Genomic DNA, 16144 nt, shown 5'->3' on the forward strand with positions numbered 1-16144 from the left:
TTTCTGGGAGACAAGCCCTCAGTGTGGTGTGGAAGACTGGTTTCCAAATGGCACTAAGCAGAAGTTTGTTGCAATTACTGAAAACCAACTCCTCCTCCTATAGCATGCGAGCTGTCTCCTGCCCACAGCACCTGCTGGGCGCGCTCTGCAGTGAAGTGAGTTACCCCAGCCGAACTCTCAGTTCTCCCTGGTTACCAGCAAGGCTCCGGGATGTGCCTGCCCGCCAGGGACTCCCACCGTGCCTGCGCCCCTTCCCCCTACAGAGCCCTAACAAGGTGTAGAAAACCCCACTCTGGATTTTAAAAAATCCAAATATCATTAGCTTGTAAGCTATGTTAGAAGACGGGTCCTATTGCTTCCCAAGCCTCAGATTTCTTCTCCAGAAACCAGCAGGAACAATGCCCACTTTGCAGGATTGAATAATTAGATAGAGGCACTCACATATATAATATTCAGCAAGTATTTATAGAGCAGCTACTACACGGCAGTTGTCTATGGCACTCACAATGTCCAGCACATAGGAGACACTCAAACAGTATTTGTTCAACGACTAATCACACCTGGAAATTTAATTACACCTTGACTTTCACAACAGATACAAAGGTAAGAAGTCCTCTTTTCTTTTCTTTTCTTTTTTTTTTTTGTGAGACAGGGTCTCGCTCTGTCGCCCAGGCCAGAGTGCAGTGGCGGGATCTCGGCTTACGGCAGCCTCTGTCTCCTGGGTTCAAGCAATTCTCCTGCCTCAGCCTCCCAAGCAGCTGGGATTACAGGGGTACGCCACCACGCCCAGCTAATTTTTGCATTTTTAGTAGAGACGGGGTTCACCAAGTAGGACAGGCTGGTCTCAAACTCCTGACCTCAGGTGATCTACCTGCCTCAGTCTCCCAACATGCTGGGTAAAAAGTCCTTTTAACCCACTTAAACAACATAGAAAAGCAAAGGGTGACTTGTGACTGGAGGGAGAGAACGTTTGTGAACTGGGATAGTGATGCCAATCACAGGCTATCCTATAAAAACTAAAGGAAGCACCCTGCCCTACAGCTACTGGCACATAATAACCACTGCTATTGAGTGTTCATTATTACCCCATAGTGAGTTTAGATCATAAAAACCTGCAATGACCTATCATCCGAAACACAGCACAGCTCCTCAGAGCAATAGATTCCGGACTTCCAGCCTTCCTGAAATCACCTTTTGAACCAGTTTTCAATAGCAGAATCGTAAGCCCTAGTTCTAATGCCACGATGATAATTTTATTGGATGCTAAAAACAGACATGATTAGTGCTGACAATTTTAAATGGAAAAATGATCACAAGGCACCAGACATTTGACGGAGTGGCTGCAATACAAAGAGAAGTTATAATCATGTCATTACACATTTGTCCAAGCCCTTGGAATGTACAAGAGTGAGCCCTAATGTGAAGTAAAGATACAGGTGACAGTGATGTGTCCTTGTCAGTTCACTGAGGGTCACCAGCGTACCACTTGTAGTGCAGGATGTTAATAATGGAGAAGGCTATGCATGTCAAGGGGCAGGGGTATTTGGAAAGTTTCTGTATTTTCCATCCATTTTTGCTGTGAACCTAAAACTAAAAATGTTTATTTAAATAAAAAAGGCATTCCTTTCTGCCATACTAAAGAGCAGAGAGTCACTGATACAAGATGAGTTGAGATTTCATACATTGAGTTAACTCGTATTTTCCCAAGTGGTCATCTCTGATCCATTCCTACCTTCCTTCAAGATATAAAAGGGGATTTGGAAATGGTAAATAACTCAGGAAAATCACAATTAAATTCTCTTTCTCATGCAGTCTCACCACTTTTCCTCCCCAATCTGCCAGCCACAGACTTGCAGGGCCCAGGCCAGGCTCAGCCAGCACCAGTGGGCAGACTGAGGTTGTGCTCAGGGCTGTGCCAGAAACACCAGGTCCCGAAGCTTAGACCACAGGTCAGAGAGCACAGCTCTCACACACAGAGGTGTCAGCTCACTGTGCTCCTCAGAGCTCAAAGTTCCCTATCCCAGGTGAGGGGCCGTTCTTGAAAAGCACACTTGATTTGGGACCGTGCAGCCTAGCACTCTTGCAGAATCTGGGCCTGCCCAGGCTTTGCCATTGGCTACAGCAGGATCTGATCCACACTCATAATATTAATAAAAGCCGCTCCTCTTTCTAAGCCTCCCCACAGACAGTGGAAGACACCAATGCCAGCCTGTCAGGTTCTCCGGAAGCATTAGAAGTCAGCCACCATTCTAAGCATCTTCCATGGGCCAGGAAGTGTAAAGGGAGAAAACACCTCATGAATAAAGAAGAAAGAGGCCACACGCAGCGGCTCACGCCTATAATTCCAACACTTTGAGAGGTCGAGGCGGGCGGATCGCTTGAGGTCAGGAGTTCGAGACCAGCCTAGCCAGCATGGTGAAACCCTGTCTCTACTAAAAATACAAAAATTAGGTGGGTGTGGTGGTGGGTGCCTATAATCCCAGCTACTCAGGAGGCTGAGGCAAAAGAACTGCTTGAAGCTGGGAGATGGCGGTTGCAGTGAGCCAAGATCGTGCCACTGCACTCCAGCCTGGGCAACACAGTGAGACTCTGTCTCAAAAAAAAAAAAAAAAAAAAAAAAAAGACGACACAGGAAGGCTTGAGGGGCAGGTCCCAGCCCAGGCACTACACAAGGCTTCCTAGTGTTCTCAGAATAACAACTTTAGCAAGCTTTAAAGACCTGATCATCTGAGCTCTGCCTGCTTCTCCAGCGTCAGTGCCTGACATTCTCCCCCACTTTCACATGTACCCCAAGCTTCCATCATAACGAGCTACCTGTGGCTCCCCCTCCACCTGCTGTCTTCCCAGCACGTGCACACACTCCTCTCTCCTGAGAATATCATTCTTGACCCGACTCATTGGTTCAGAGGGGTCTCCTCCTCCTGAGAAGGACTCTGATGCCTCCCCACCTCCACGACAGGGTGGCAGGTTCTCATCTTAGCTTTTCCCATAATGCCCTGTGCTTAGCATTTCATCGGATAAAATGGCGTGATCACCTTCTACCTGCAAGGTAGTACTGACACAATGGTGAGGAAAACAGGACAAGGCAATGCCTGTGCCTTCTTGGAATTCACAATCTTGCAAAAGATAAACCCCTAGAAAAACACAAATTAACAATGAAAACAGGAGCCCAGGACTTACTACATGCACAGAACTGCTTTTTGAACTTGTCCAGCTCTGCCTCTAGACCTGCGCCGTCCACTACAGCAGCTACCAGCACATGTCTACAGAGCACTTGAAATGTGGCTAAGTGTCACGTTAAAACAATATTGTAGACATCTTAGGTTACAGAAAATATCAACAAAATTAATCGTACCACCTCTTTTTAGTTTTTTTAATGCTTTCCTCTAAGGTCAGTCACTGATATTTGTTCACTGTATCCCCAGTGCCTACCAGAGAGCTTGCCACAGAACAGGACTCAAGAAGCAGCTCAGGAAAGAACAATGAGCCCAAAAGGCAGGGGCTCAAGTGCCAGGCAACAGTGCTACCCAGAGGGGATAGGGGAGAGCTGTGTTTGAAGGCTACTCAGGCCACAGGGAGGGTAATGGATCAGGACAGGCAGGAAGTGCATTCAGGGAGAGGCTACGCAAAGAAGGAGGGAACTGGCTGGAACCCATGGTTCAAAAGCCATTCGGGGCTAAAGCTGGGCAGTAGCCGTTCTGGAAAAGCCAGCCAGGGAGATCTGTGCTGCCTCTCTCAACCAGATTCCAGCCCTCCTGCCTCTGATACTCCCACAGATGACAGAGTGACCTTGTGTCTACAGGAGTTTGGGTCAACTGTGCTAAAAACACAAGGACTAAGCTGGATGCGGTAGCTCACATCTACTATAACACCAGCGCTTTGAGAGGCCAAGGAGGGAAGAATGTTTGAGGCCAGGAGCTTGAGACGGGCCTGGCCAACATAGTGACACCCTGTCTCTACAAAAAATAAAAACAAAAGTTAGCCGGGCATGGGAACACACACCTGTAATCCCAGGCTGAGGAAGGAGGATCACTTAAATCCAGAAGCTGGAGGCTACAGTGAACCATGATTGCGCCACTGCCCTCTAGCCTGGGTGACAAACAGACCCTGTCTCTTTAAGAAAAAAAAAAAAACAACGAAAACACAAAACATGGGACTGGAAGCAGTGGTAAACTTCAATGTAAAAGGTTGATCACAGGCAACATACCTTAATAACACAGTTGAACTCTGACAAATTTCCTCCCATATTATGTCATGGGACACACCCCTCCCTGATCATTTACTGCATAAAACTCTTGAAAAAATAGGTCACCATATGGAATCTTGTACCTTTGTTACTGAAGAGGAAGTAGTGCTTCCTGAACTCAGGGATGAGTGCATAAACTTGCTTTTCTACAATCTGTTAAACAGGTGAGGTAGGTGGAAGAGGTAATTTTTAATTAAAATTGCAAGCAGGAAAAGCAATTACCTCCCTATTCAGAAACACACCCTTCCTTATGGTGCATATTTATAGACAATTAAAATTAAACTTGGTCAGGACGAGAAGCTAGAATGACTGTTTAAGACTGAGTGTTAGGCCAGACGCAGTGGCTCGTGCCTATAATCCCAGCACTTTGGCAGGCCGAGGTGGCCGGATCACTTGGGGTCAGAAGTTCCACAGACCAGCCTGGATAACATGGTAAAACTCTGTCTCTACTAAAAATACAAAAATTAGCTGGGCATGGTGGTGTGCGCCCATAATCCCAGCTATTCAGGAGGCTGAGGCAAGTGACTCGCTTGAACCTCAGGGAGATCACACCACTGTACTCCAGCTTGGGCGACAACATGAGCCTCTCTCTCAAAAAAAAAAAAAGATTGAGTGCCAGAAACCGTCTTATGCCAACTATATATAAAAACAGCACTAGAAGTCCTTGCTAGAGCAATTAGACAAGAGAAAGAAATAAAGGGCCTCCAAATTGGAAAGGAAGAAGTTGAACTAGCCTTGTTTGCAGATGATGTGATCTTACATTTGGAAAAACCTAAAGACGCCATCAAAAAACCATCAGAACTGATGAAACTACCTTTGCAAAAATTATAACTGACATAATTACAGTGAAAGAGGTCTGACGTCACTGACTCCACCCTATTTCTAACCTCCAAGCTGTCCTTGTTCATTCCTGGGCCTAGGCTGAACTAGCTTTGGGAGGAATTTAGTTTATAGTTTAGCTTTGAAACAAAGACAACAATAGCCCTTTCCCAAAATAAATCCCTCTTCCTGCCTGGGGACTGAACAGCCTTTGCAGGACTAATAAATTAGCCATAAGTTTAAAAATTATGGTTTAGGAGTCATGCAGCTGGAGGCTGCAAGATTCTGAGCTCATGGGGATAACATCACTATTGTAAAACGTAAGATCAGCGCTGGAGATATTTTGCAGACCCTATATTCAATGGATCAGCTGATACCACCCAGATCGATAAACTGGCTCATCTGGTCCTGTGGCCTCCACCCAGGAACCACTCGGCACAAAAGGACAGTTTTGACTCCCTATGAGTTCATCTCTGACCCAACCAATCAGCACTCCCAACTCACTGGCCCTGATGCATCAAATTATCCTTAAAAACTCTGATCCCCAAATTCTCCAGGAGACTGATTTGAATAATAACAAAATTCCAGTCTCCTGCATAGCTGGCTCTGTATGAATTACTCTTTCTGTACTGCAATTCCCCTGTCTTGATAAATCAGCTCTGTCTAGGCAGCAGCGGGCAAGGTGAACCCGTTGGGTGGTTACACTGATAAATAAATTCAGTAAAGTTGCAGGATACAAAATCAACATACAAAAATTAGTAGCATTTCTATATATCAACAGCAAACAATCTGAAAAAGCAATCAAGAAAACAATCCCATTTACTATAGCTACAAATAAAATTAAATACCTAGGAATTAACCAAAGAAGTAAAGGATCTCTACAGTGAAAACTATAAAACGATGATATAAGAAATTGAAGAGGACACCAAAAAAATGAAAAGATATTCCATATTTGTGAATTGGAAGAATCAATATTGTTAAAATGTCCATATTACCCAGAGCGATTTACATATTCAATGCAATCTCCATCAAAATACCAATGCTGTTCTTCACAGAAATAGAAAAAATAACCCTAAGATTTATACGGAACCACAAAAGACCCAAAATAGCCAAAGCTATCCTAAGCAAAGAAAACAGAACTGGAGGAATCACATTACCTGACTTCAAATTATATTATAGAGCTATAGTAGCCAAAACAGTATGGTACTGGCATAGAAACAAGACACATAGACTAATGGAATAGAGAACCCAGAAATAAATCCTTACATTTGCAGTGAACTCATTTTTGACAAATGTGCCAAAAACGTACACTGGGGAAAGGACAATTTTTTCAATAAATTGTGCTGGGAAAACTGGATATCCATGTTCAGAAGAATAAAACTAGACCTCTATCTTTCACCATATACAAAAATCAAATCAAAATGGATTAAATACTTAAATCTATGACCTCAAACTATCAAACTCCTATAAGAAATGGAGAAACTGCCGGACACTGGTCTGGGCAAAGACTCCTTGAGTAATGCCCCACAAGCACAGGCAACCAAAGCAAAAATAGATAAATGGGATCGTATCAAGTTAAAAAGCTTCTACACAGCAAAGGAAACAATCAACAAAGTGATAAGACAACCCACAGAGTGGGAGAAAATATTTGCAAACTATCCATCTGACAAGGAATAACCAAAATATGTAAGAAGCTCAAAGAACTCTACAGGAAAAAAATCTAATGATCCAATTTTAAAATGGGCAAAAGATCTAAATAGACATATCTCCAAAGAAGACATACAAATGGCAAACAGGCATACAAAAAGGTGTTCAACATCACTGATCATCCAAGAAATGCAAATCAAAACTACAATGATATCATCTCACCCCAGTTAAAACGGTTTACATGCAAAAGGCAGGCAATAACAAATGCTTATGGGGATGTGGAGAAAAGGGAACACCAGTACACTATTGGTGGGAATGTAAATTAGTACAATCACTATGGAGAACAGTATGGAGGTTCCTCAAAAAACTAAAAATAGAGCTATGATATGATCCAGCAATCCCACTGCTGTGTACATACCCAAAAGAAAGGAAATCAGTATACTAAGGAGATACCTGCTCTCCCATGTTTATTGTAGCACTATTCACAATGGCCACGATTTGGAAACAATCTAAGTGTCCATTAACAGATTAATGAATAAAGAAAATGTGGCACATATACACAATGGAGTACTATTCAGCCATAAAAAAGAATGACATCCTGTCATCTGCAATGACGTGGATGGAAATAGAGGTTATTATGTTAAGGGAAATAAGCCATGTACAGAAAGACAAACACTCCATGTTTTCACTTATTTGTGGGAGCTAAAAAAAAAAAAAATTAAAACAGCCCCAGTCACTGAGCCACTGCCAAGGACTCAGCAGCCTCCCCCTTGAGCCCCCTTGCTTCCCTACGTTCCGTACCCCCTGCCCGCCACCTTCCGCAGACCGTTTCCATTGAGGAAAGGGAATCGTGTCGTATGTCCACTATCCAGAACCTCCACTTTCAACTCCTTTGCTGATGCAAGTAAGGGTGATGACCTGCTTCCCGCTGGCACTGAGGATTACATCCACATAAGAATTCAACAGAGAAATGGCAGGAAGACCCTTACTACTGTCCAAGGGATCACTGATGATTACAACAAAAAGAAACCAGTGAAGGCGTTTAAGAAGAAGTTTGCCTGCAATGGTACTGTAATTGAGCATCCAGAATATGGAGAAGTAATTCAGCTACAGGGTGACCAGCGCAAGAACACATATTATGCCAATTCCTCGTAGAGCCTGGACTGGCTGAGGACGATCAGCTGAAGGTTCATGGGGTTTAAACACTTGCGGCTCACTGTAGCTTAAGTAAGGATTTCCTTGCAATGAGTAGAATTTCCTTTCTGTTCCTTGTCACCAGTCTAAAAACCTCACAGCTTGTATAATGTAACCATTTGGGGTCCGCTTTTAACTTGGACTCGTGTAACTCCTTCATGCAATAAACTGAAAACAGCCATAAAAAAAACCGAAAACAAATGAACTTATGGAGACTGAGAGTAGGACAGTTACCGGAGGCTGGGAAGGGTAGTTGGGGTGGGAGTGGGGATGACAAATGGGTACAAAAATATAGGTGGATAGAATGAATAAGATCTAGTATTTGATAGAAACAGGGTGACAGAAGTCAACAATAATTTATCGTACATTTAAAAATAAAAGAGTATAATTGAGATGTAACACAAAAGAAGGCTAAATGCTTTGAGGTGATGGAGGCCCCGTTTACCCTAATGTGATTATAACGCACTGCATGCCTGTATCAAAATATCTCATGTACCCCATAAAAATATACACCTACAATGTACCCACAATAATTAAAATTAAAAAAAAAAAATACTGAAATCTTAGAGTAACAAAAAATAACAAAGCTTGAGTCTCCAGGAAGTAAAGGTGTCTACCCACCAGGCTGAGAATTCTAACCAGACCCAGGCACTCAACTACCATGCTCCCCAAACGAAAACTCCACTCTAGCTTGGAGTGGGGAAAAAAGCAACTTTCACGGGAACTTACGTGTAAAAACCACGAACAAAGGCAAGAACCGAACGGACCGCGAGACCGGAGCAGGGCCTGCGCTGCAGCTGCCGGCTGGCCAGACCTCATTAATCCTCAGGGGCCAGGCGGAAGCTGACCTCCAGTTTGTCAAACAAGTTTTACAGAGTGAATTTATCACAAAAACAAGAGGTGGGGATGTGTCCCAAATATTTCCAAGGAAAACCACTGTTTTCAACCACTTTAAAGCATCTGTTTGGAGTTCCCAAACTCTTCTATAGGTTTCCTCTCTAGTTACCGAGGGGCCTCTTCCAATCTCTGTTGCTCAGCTGAGCCGGAGCCAGGACAGGGGACGGGGACAGGGTGTGGAGACAGTAAGGATGGCGCGCAGTGCGGGTAAGAGTCCACCACAGGAGAGACCACCACAAAGCTGTTCACTCATTTTCCACACCTGTGCTATCCAACAGGGTAGCCACAGAGGAATGTTTCCGTCAAGATTCACTAAAATTTCAAATTCCGTTCCTCAGGCCCTGCTACCTTCTGCAAGAGCTACAGCCACTCACGCAGCACAGTGGCCTCTGAATGTCCCCAACCCCATGCTTCTCTTCCTTCATTGGTCGGCCCCACTGTACCGCCTGAGGGCGGTGCCAGCACCTCTGGGGTCACACGGAGGCCCTGGCCATGGTTCCTCTGTGGGCTCCGCGTCAACATCACCCCGTGGCCACCCTCCTCCATGTGGGGACTCCTCTACCTCTTCTTGGTCCCCACAGAACCCTATGGGGCCTCTACCCTGTGTCACCACAGGCTGGATGGTGCGGGCCAAGCCCACTATCTGAGGAGATGACCTGGCTCAGGGTGGGCACACGGGGCCTGCGGGCCAGCTTTTATCCAACCGTGAGCTAAGGCTGTTTCCAGATGAACATTCCCAATGAACGCAATAACAGGGTCACAGGAAAGACCAACTGAACCCCAATTAATTAAGATAAATATTATACCCCTCAAAATAATTCCTCTCTTCCCCCTAGGAGACCTGCATTACCAAAAAAATTGTACTCCATTATTATTTTTATATTTTGAATTTCATTAATAAAAAATTCATAGATATTTATCACCTGTCTTAGGTAAGTACCTACATAGCAGCCTTGAGGTCTGCCAAACCTAAAATATTTACTGTATCTGGCCCCTTACAGAAAAGGTTTGCTGACCCCTGGCCTCAATGATCCATATAAAATGCCTCTCCCACAGCACCAGCAGCCCCTGCACCCCGCTCCTCCCAACCCTGCCCGGGAGCCCACAGTGCAGGCAGCACAGCACCGGTTTGTCCCCAGCACCCTGAGTTCTCAATGCGAACCAGCAGGGTGGGAAGGGGCTGGCTTCCTTCTTGAAACTCAAAGATGCCGCCCTGGGGAGAGCAGAGGCCTGCAGCACTCAGGCAGCCCCAGCACGCTCCACTCTCCTGTCCCATCTTCTCTCCCCTTGTTCCACGGACGAAAGGCCAGGTTGAGAAGAAGGGACATTTCTGAAATACAGTAGACAAAACACAAAACAAAACACACCCAGGTCTGTGCCCCAATAGTGGCTTTGCCAAGAAGAGTTGGACAGACATTCAGATGGCAGCTTTGTCTCACCACACATTCAACTCTTCAGAAAGTAACACAGAGCATTAATGACAGTGTCAAATATTTCCAGAAGCCTTTTGGGAAGCACAGACTTGCACTGTGACCTGTGGGCTCCGTTTAAAGCCAGAGCAATAATGAACCTCCCTCCTTCTGGGAATAAAGCCAGGCCTGAAGAATAGCAGGTGTCACCAAGAATTAAGATCAAACAGACATCTGAGCTAAGTCACAGCTGAGGCAAGTGTGTGCCTAAGGACAAATGAGAAGGGAGCGTTTTCGTATCATCTTTTTTTTTTTTTTTTTTGAGACGGAGTCTCGCTGTGTCTCCCAGGCTGGAGTGCAGTGGCGTGATCTCGGCTCACTGCAAGCTCCGCCTCCCGGGTTCACGCCATTCTCCCGCCTCAGCCTCCCAAGTAGCTGAGACTACAGGCGCCCGCCACCACGCCCGGCTAGTTTTTTGTATTTTTAGTAGAGACGGGGTTTCACCATGTTAGCCAGGATAGTCTCGATCTCCTGACCTCGTGATCCACCCGCCTCGGCCTCCCAAAGTGCTGGGATTACAGGCTTGAGCCATCGCGCCCGGCCGTATCATCTTAAAAAATTAAAATTACTCCGAGTAAATACACATCTGCAACAGAAGACATGGACAGGCTGTCCTAACACTCCTCAAAACAGCCCCTAACGGATAAACCAAAACGTCAATGGTAAAATGAATAAACTGATGACGGACATTCATACAACGGAATGCTACACAGCAACGGAAGAGAACAAACTCACCCCAGAACGTAAGTGAATGTGACAAAAATGTTGAGCAAAAGAATACAAGCAGTATAAAAACTTCAAAAATAGGCAAAACTAAATTGTTTACATTTAGGGATGTACCTTGTTGGCAAACTACAAACTGAGGCAAGCTGAGGGTCGCAGCCAGGGCAGCAGCAGCCTCTGAGGGCATTACAACGGGACAGGCCTGAGCGGCGCGCTTGGAGTGCTGGCCAAAACCAGGCTTCATAATCTTTTTTTTTTTTTTTTTTGAGACAAAGTCTTGATCTGTTGCTCAGGCTGGAGTACCGTGGTGCATTCTTGGTTCACTGCAATCTCCGCCTCCTGGGTTCAAGCGATTCTCATGCCTCAGTCTCCTGAGTAGCTGGGACTACAGGCATGCACTACTACACCCAGCTAATTTTTGTATTTTTAGTAAAGTCAGGGTTTCACCATGTTGGCCAGGCTGGTCTCAAACTCCCGGCCTCAAGTGATCCGCCCACCTCGACCTCCCAAAGTGCTGGGATTATAGGTGTGAGAAACTGCATGCGGCCTTCATAATCATTCTTTAAATGCCATTTGTATCAATAGCAAAGACATGGAATCAACCCAGGTGCCCATCAACAGTGGACCGGATAAAGAAAATGTGGTACATATACACCATGGAATACGACGCAGTCATGAAAAAGAACGAAATCATGTCCTTTGCAGCAACATGGATATGGCTGCAGGCCATAATCCTAAGCAAATTAACACAGGAACAAAAAACAAACACTGTATGTTCTCACTTACAAGTGGGAGCTGAATGTTGAGTACTCGGGACATTAAAGAAGCAAACAACAGCAACTGGGGACTACTTGACCGGGGACAGATGTGGAGAGGGGTTGAAAAACTCTCAGGTACTATGCTCAGTACCTGGATGATGGAATCAATCATGCCCCAAAACTCAGCATCATGCAATATATCCCACGTAGCGAACCTACACATGTACCCCCAGATCTAAAATAAAAGTTGAATTTTTAAAAAAGATCTCATTGAAAAAAAGGTTTAAATGCTATGTGTATGTATATATAAGATACATTATTAAGAATACAAGTAAAGTTAAAGCATCTTTTAAAAAAAAGAAATTAAAGTTGGCAAAAGAACTAGAAAATGTTGCCCAAATGAAAGTGAACTTCAGGGGTAATTTATTAGCCTAGCATGTTGGTTGACCACAGGAAGCAAAAGGGACTTAGGAATCCCTCAGTTCCGTTTCTAAACCATCAGAGAGAAGCTAGAGACAGAGGCAAAACTGAATGCAGGTCTGCCAGCTCAGGCCGGGGGCTTTTCTCCCCAGCATCAGGCGCTTCCCAGGAACGCTGGGAGGTGGTTTTGGGCAATCTTACTAAACTACTTAATCTGGTCTTACAAATAACTGTTTCTCTGAGCTCCTAAAGTAGCAACTTTGAGGGCAGGCAAACAGAAAAGAAAACACTTCTTTCATTTTTCTCCTAGATTCCTTTCTCAGATTCCATCTCCATCTTGACTAGAACCGGGTGTTGGCAGAGTTCACACCTCTGCTGAGGAAGTCTAGCCTCGGTAACAAGGTGCACCCAGACCTGCGGCCCCCCAGCAGGCCAGCAGGGAGGGAAGCTGGCCTGTGTATGTGCAGCCACCCACCACCCGCATAGGAACAGTACTGAGGACAAAACACAAGTAAAGCGGCTCTGCAGAGGCAGCCTGGCGCGGTGGCTCATGCCTGTAACCCTAACACTTTGGAAGACTGAGGTAGGCAGACTACTTGAGCCTAAGCATTTGAGACAGGCCTAGGCAACACAGTGAGACCCCATCTCTACAAAAAGTACAAAAATTAGCTGGGTGTGGTGGTAGGTGCCTGTGGTCCCAGTTACTGGTGAGGCTGAAGCAGGAGGATCACTCGAGTCTGGGAAGTCCAGGATGCAGTGAGCTATGATCGTGCCACTGAACTCTAGCCTGGGCAACAGAGTGAGATCCTGTGTCAAAAATAATAATAACAACAAAATAAAATAAAAAGGCAATCGTTTTTGGAAAAATTCCATCTCCAGAAGTAGAACATTACAAGCTTATGGGCCAGGCATGGTGGTTCACACCTGCCATCCCAACACTCTGGGAGGCCGAGGCAGGCGGATCACTTGAGGTCAGGAGTTCGAGACTAGCCTGGCTAACATGGTGAAACCCCATCTGTACTAAAAATACAAAAAATTAGCTGGGTGTGGTGGTGTGTGCCTGTAAGCCCAGCTACTTGGAAGGCTGAGGCAGGAGAATCACTTGAACTGGGGAGGCAGAGGTTGCGGTGAGCTGAGATCGTGCCATTGCACTCCAGCTTGGGCAACAAGAGTGAAACTCCATTTCAAAAAAATAAATAAATAAATGAAAATCACAAGCTTGTTTATTAAATCCATTACACATACACACACACAAACTGTAAAAGCAAAACAAAAAAAAACTGTTATAAAAGAGGACAGACAAGTGATATATAAAGATACAGAAAGAAAATAATCATTGTTGTCTTAGGAAAAGTTGGAGGAATTTTTTGTTTCTCCACTTTTAAACTATCATTAACAATGAATACATTATTTGGTAATTACTTTTAATTAAAGAAAATGAAAAGTACTTCTTTGTTACCTTTTTCTCTTCTCCCATCAAGCAGGGTATTGAGGAGTTCTTTGAGCACAAAAATGTGTCAAAGGGACAGATTAAACAATAAAGAAAACAAAAATACTCAAAACTGTAGTCCCTCGGTCTCCATGGGGGATTAATTCCAGGATTCCCTTGAATTCCAAGGATGCTCAATTCCATAATGTAGAATGTTGTCATATTTGCACGTAACCTACACACATCCTCCCACGTGCTTTAAATCATCTCTAGATTACTTACATCTAATGCAATGTAAATGCTATGTAAATAGTTGTTACACTGTATTTTTAAAATTTTGTATTTTTCATTATTTATTTTTTTGAAATAGGATCTCACTCTGTCCCCCAGGCTGGAGTGCAGTGGTGTGACCACGGTTCACTGCAGCCTCCACCTCCTGGGCTCAAGTGATCCTCTTGCCTCAGCCTCCTGAGTAGCTGGGAGCACAGGCACATGCCACCACACCCAGCTAATTTTCAAATTTTTTGTAAAGACATCTCCCTATGTGGCCCATGCTGGTCTCAAACTCCTGGGCTCAAGTGATCCTCCTGTCTCAGCCTCCCAAAGTGCTAGGATTAGAGGCATAAGGCACTGCGTCTGGCCACAATTTGTATTTTTTAAATTGTTGTATTAGTTTTCATTGGATATTTTTTCTTGAATATTTTTCCCTTTAGACCCTATGTGACTGAACATGAGGATGCAAAACCCACAGGTGCAGAGGGCCAATGGTACACAGGGAGGAAAAAACTCTGGAATGGGCAAAGGACTCAGTTACAGAGCGTACCTAGACGAGCAGAGAAGACGGTGACAGAGACTGAGTTTTTGCTACCACCTGAAAACTTTACCACAAGGACATATTCACGTATGACTTGCATGGGAAAGATTAATAAATGATAAGCGAGAAGACAGCTCTGGGTATACAGAGGAGTAGCACGTGAATACAGCCTGCTAGGCTGAATCACTGTCTCCAATGCTCTGTGCATCGGCCACAGTGGCCATCAGAGCTGGGGACTCATAATGAGAACACCAGAGGCCCAGACACACTGGAAATACCATCCAAGGAAGGAAGGTTCCTGATGGGGAAGGGGACAGTGGTGACGCCAGCACGGGTCCCCCAGTCTCTGGAAGACATGCCCACAGAAGCAAAACCTTTTCCCAAGATCAAATACTAAAATATGTCTCCCTCCTTTCCCCACAAGTGGTTTCTGCAAAGAAGCTCCAGCAGTACTTGTGTTTAGTTTTTTTTTTTTTTTTTTTTTTTTTGAGACAGGGTCTCACTGTAGCGCCCAGGCTGGAATGCAGTGGTGTGATCTTGGCTCACTGCAATCTCTCCTTCCAAGGCTCAAGTGATCCTCCCACCTCAGCCTCCTGAAGAGCTGGGACTACAGGTGCACACCACCATAACTTGTTAATTTTTGTATTTTTAGTAAAGATGAGGTTTCCTCCGGTTGGCCAGACTGGTCTTGAACTCCTGACCTAAACTGATCTGCCCACTTCGGCCTCCTAAAGTGCTGGGATTACAAGTGTGAGACACCACACCTGGTCTTCCAGCAGTACTTTTAAAAGGGGGAAAAATGGAAGAAAAAAAAAGCCTAACCTATTATAGAAGAGCCAGGGTAACTGTGCCCTCAGCTGATGACTTTCAGATGGCCGTCGACTGCCTGAAGTGGACAGTGTGATGCGGTATGAACAGGTAAGTGAGAAAAAGAACCTACGTAGCTCTAAACCCACACACACTATGAAAAAATGACACATGAACAAGGAGAGGCTGCAGTCTCCTGAAGTTTAAGGAAGCGGTGCCCGGAGGCACTCCCAGGAGGTCTGTGCCTCGGAGGCTTTGGTGGGAGCGCCCCGTGGCTTTCATGGGCTTTGCCAGGATCCCTATCTTAGAGAAACGGAAACAGATGACAGTGAACTCCAATTCTGTCAAAACGCTTCACATCCTGACTTTTATTTAGGGGGAAGCAAAGTCTCTGGGAGCTCTGGGGGAGAAAGGAAAAGCCACATTTTGGCAAGATCACCACTGCACAGCAGCAGCAGAGACCCAGCAGCGGGGGGTGGCTCTGGGAAGGGCCCCCAGCCAGCCTGGTGCCCTGCTCCGGGGAGAGCCACAGTGGCACAAGGGGGCCTGGTCTGGGGTCCCCTGACACCCACATTACTGAGCTGTGGCCCCTGGGAATGGCAGGAGAGCAGACTCAAGGTAGAAAATGGGCTAGCTCAGGAGAAGAATCACAAACCAGGGGGGACATGACACCAGAAGGTGCTGAGCACACTACTGATGGGCAGCGAGGACACCGAGACAGTGGAAAGCCAGCATGCAGTCACCACCTGGGCCAGGCCCTCCAGCCTTGGAGATGCAGAAGGCAGCAGAGCTCAGAGTCTGGGAAGGCGACCTTCAGCTGGGCGTGAGGTCAGCCTTCCACATCTTCCCAGTCCCAGAAGACAATGGAATCCTAAGCCAGGCTGATTTCCCCAGGAAACGAGGCTCGAGCCACATGAACTT

The 16144-nt window shown here is 45.4% G+C and overlaps 1 protein-coding gene and 1 pseudogene across 5 annotated transcripts in view; one reads left to right on the forward strand and one right to left on the reverse strand.

The window, feature by feature from the left end:
- ASAP2 (ArfGAP with SH3 domain, ankyrin repeat and PH domain 2) overlaps nt 1–16144 on the reverse strand; it is a 203160-nt gene that overhangs the window by 129687 nt on the left and 57329 nt on the right. The window lies entirely within an intron of this gene.
- LOC106992832 (eukaryotic translation initiation factor 1 pseudogene) lies at nt 7570–8048 on the forward strand (annotated as a pseudogene).

Source organism: Macaca mulatta, chromosome 13 (genome assembly GCF_049350105.2).
Source record: "Macaca mulatta isolate MMU2019108-1 chromosome 13, T2T-MMU8v2.0, whole genome shotgun sequence".
Classification (NCBI taxonomy): Eukaryota; Metazoa; Chordata; class Mammalia; order Primates; family Cercopithecidae; genus Macaca; species Macaca mulatta.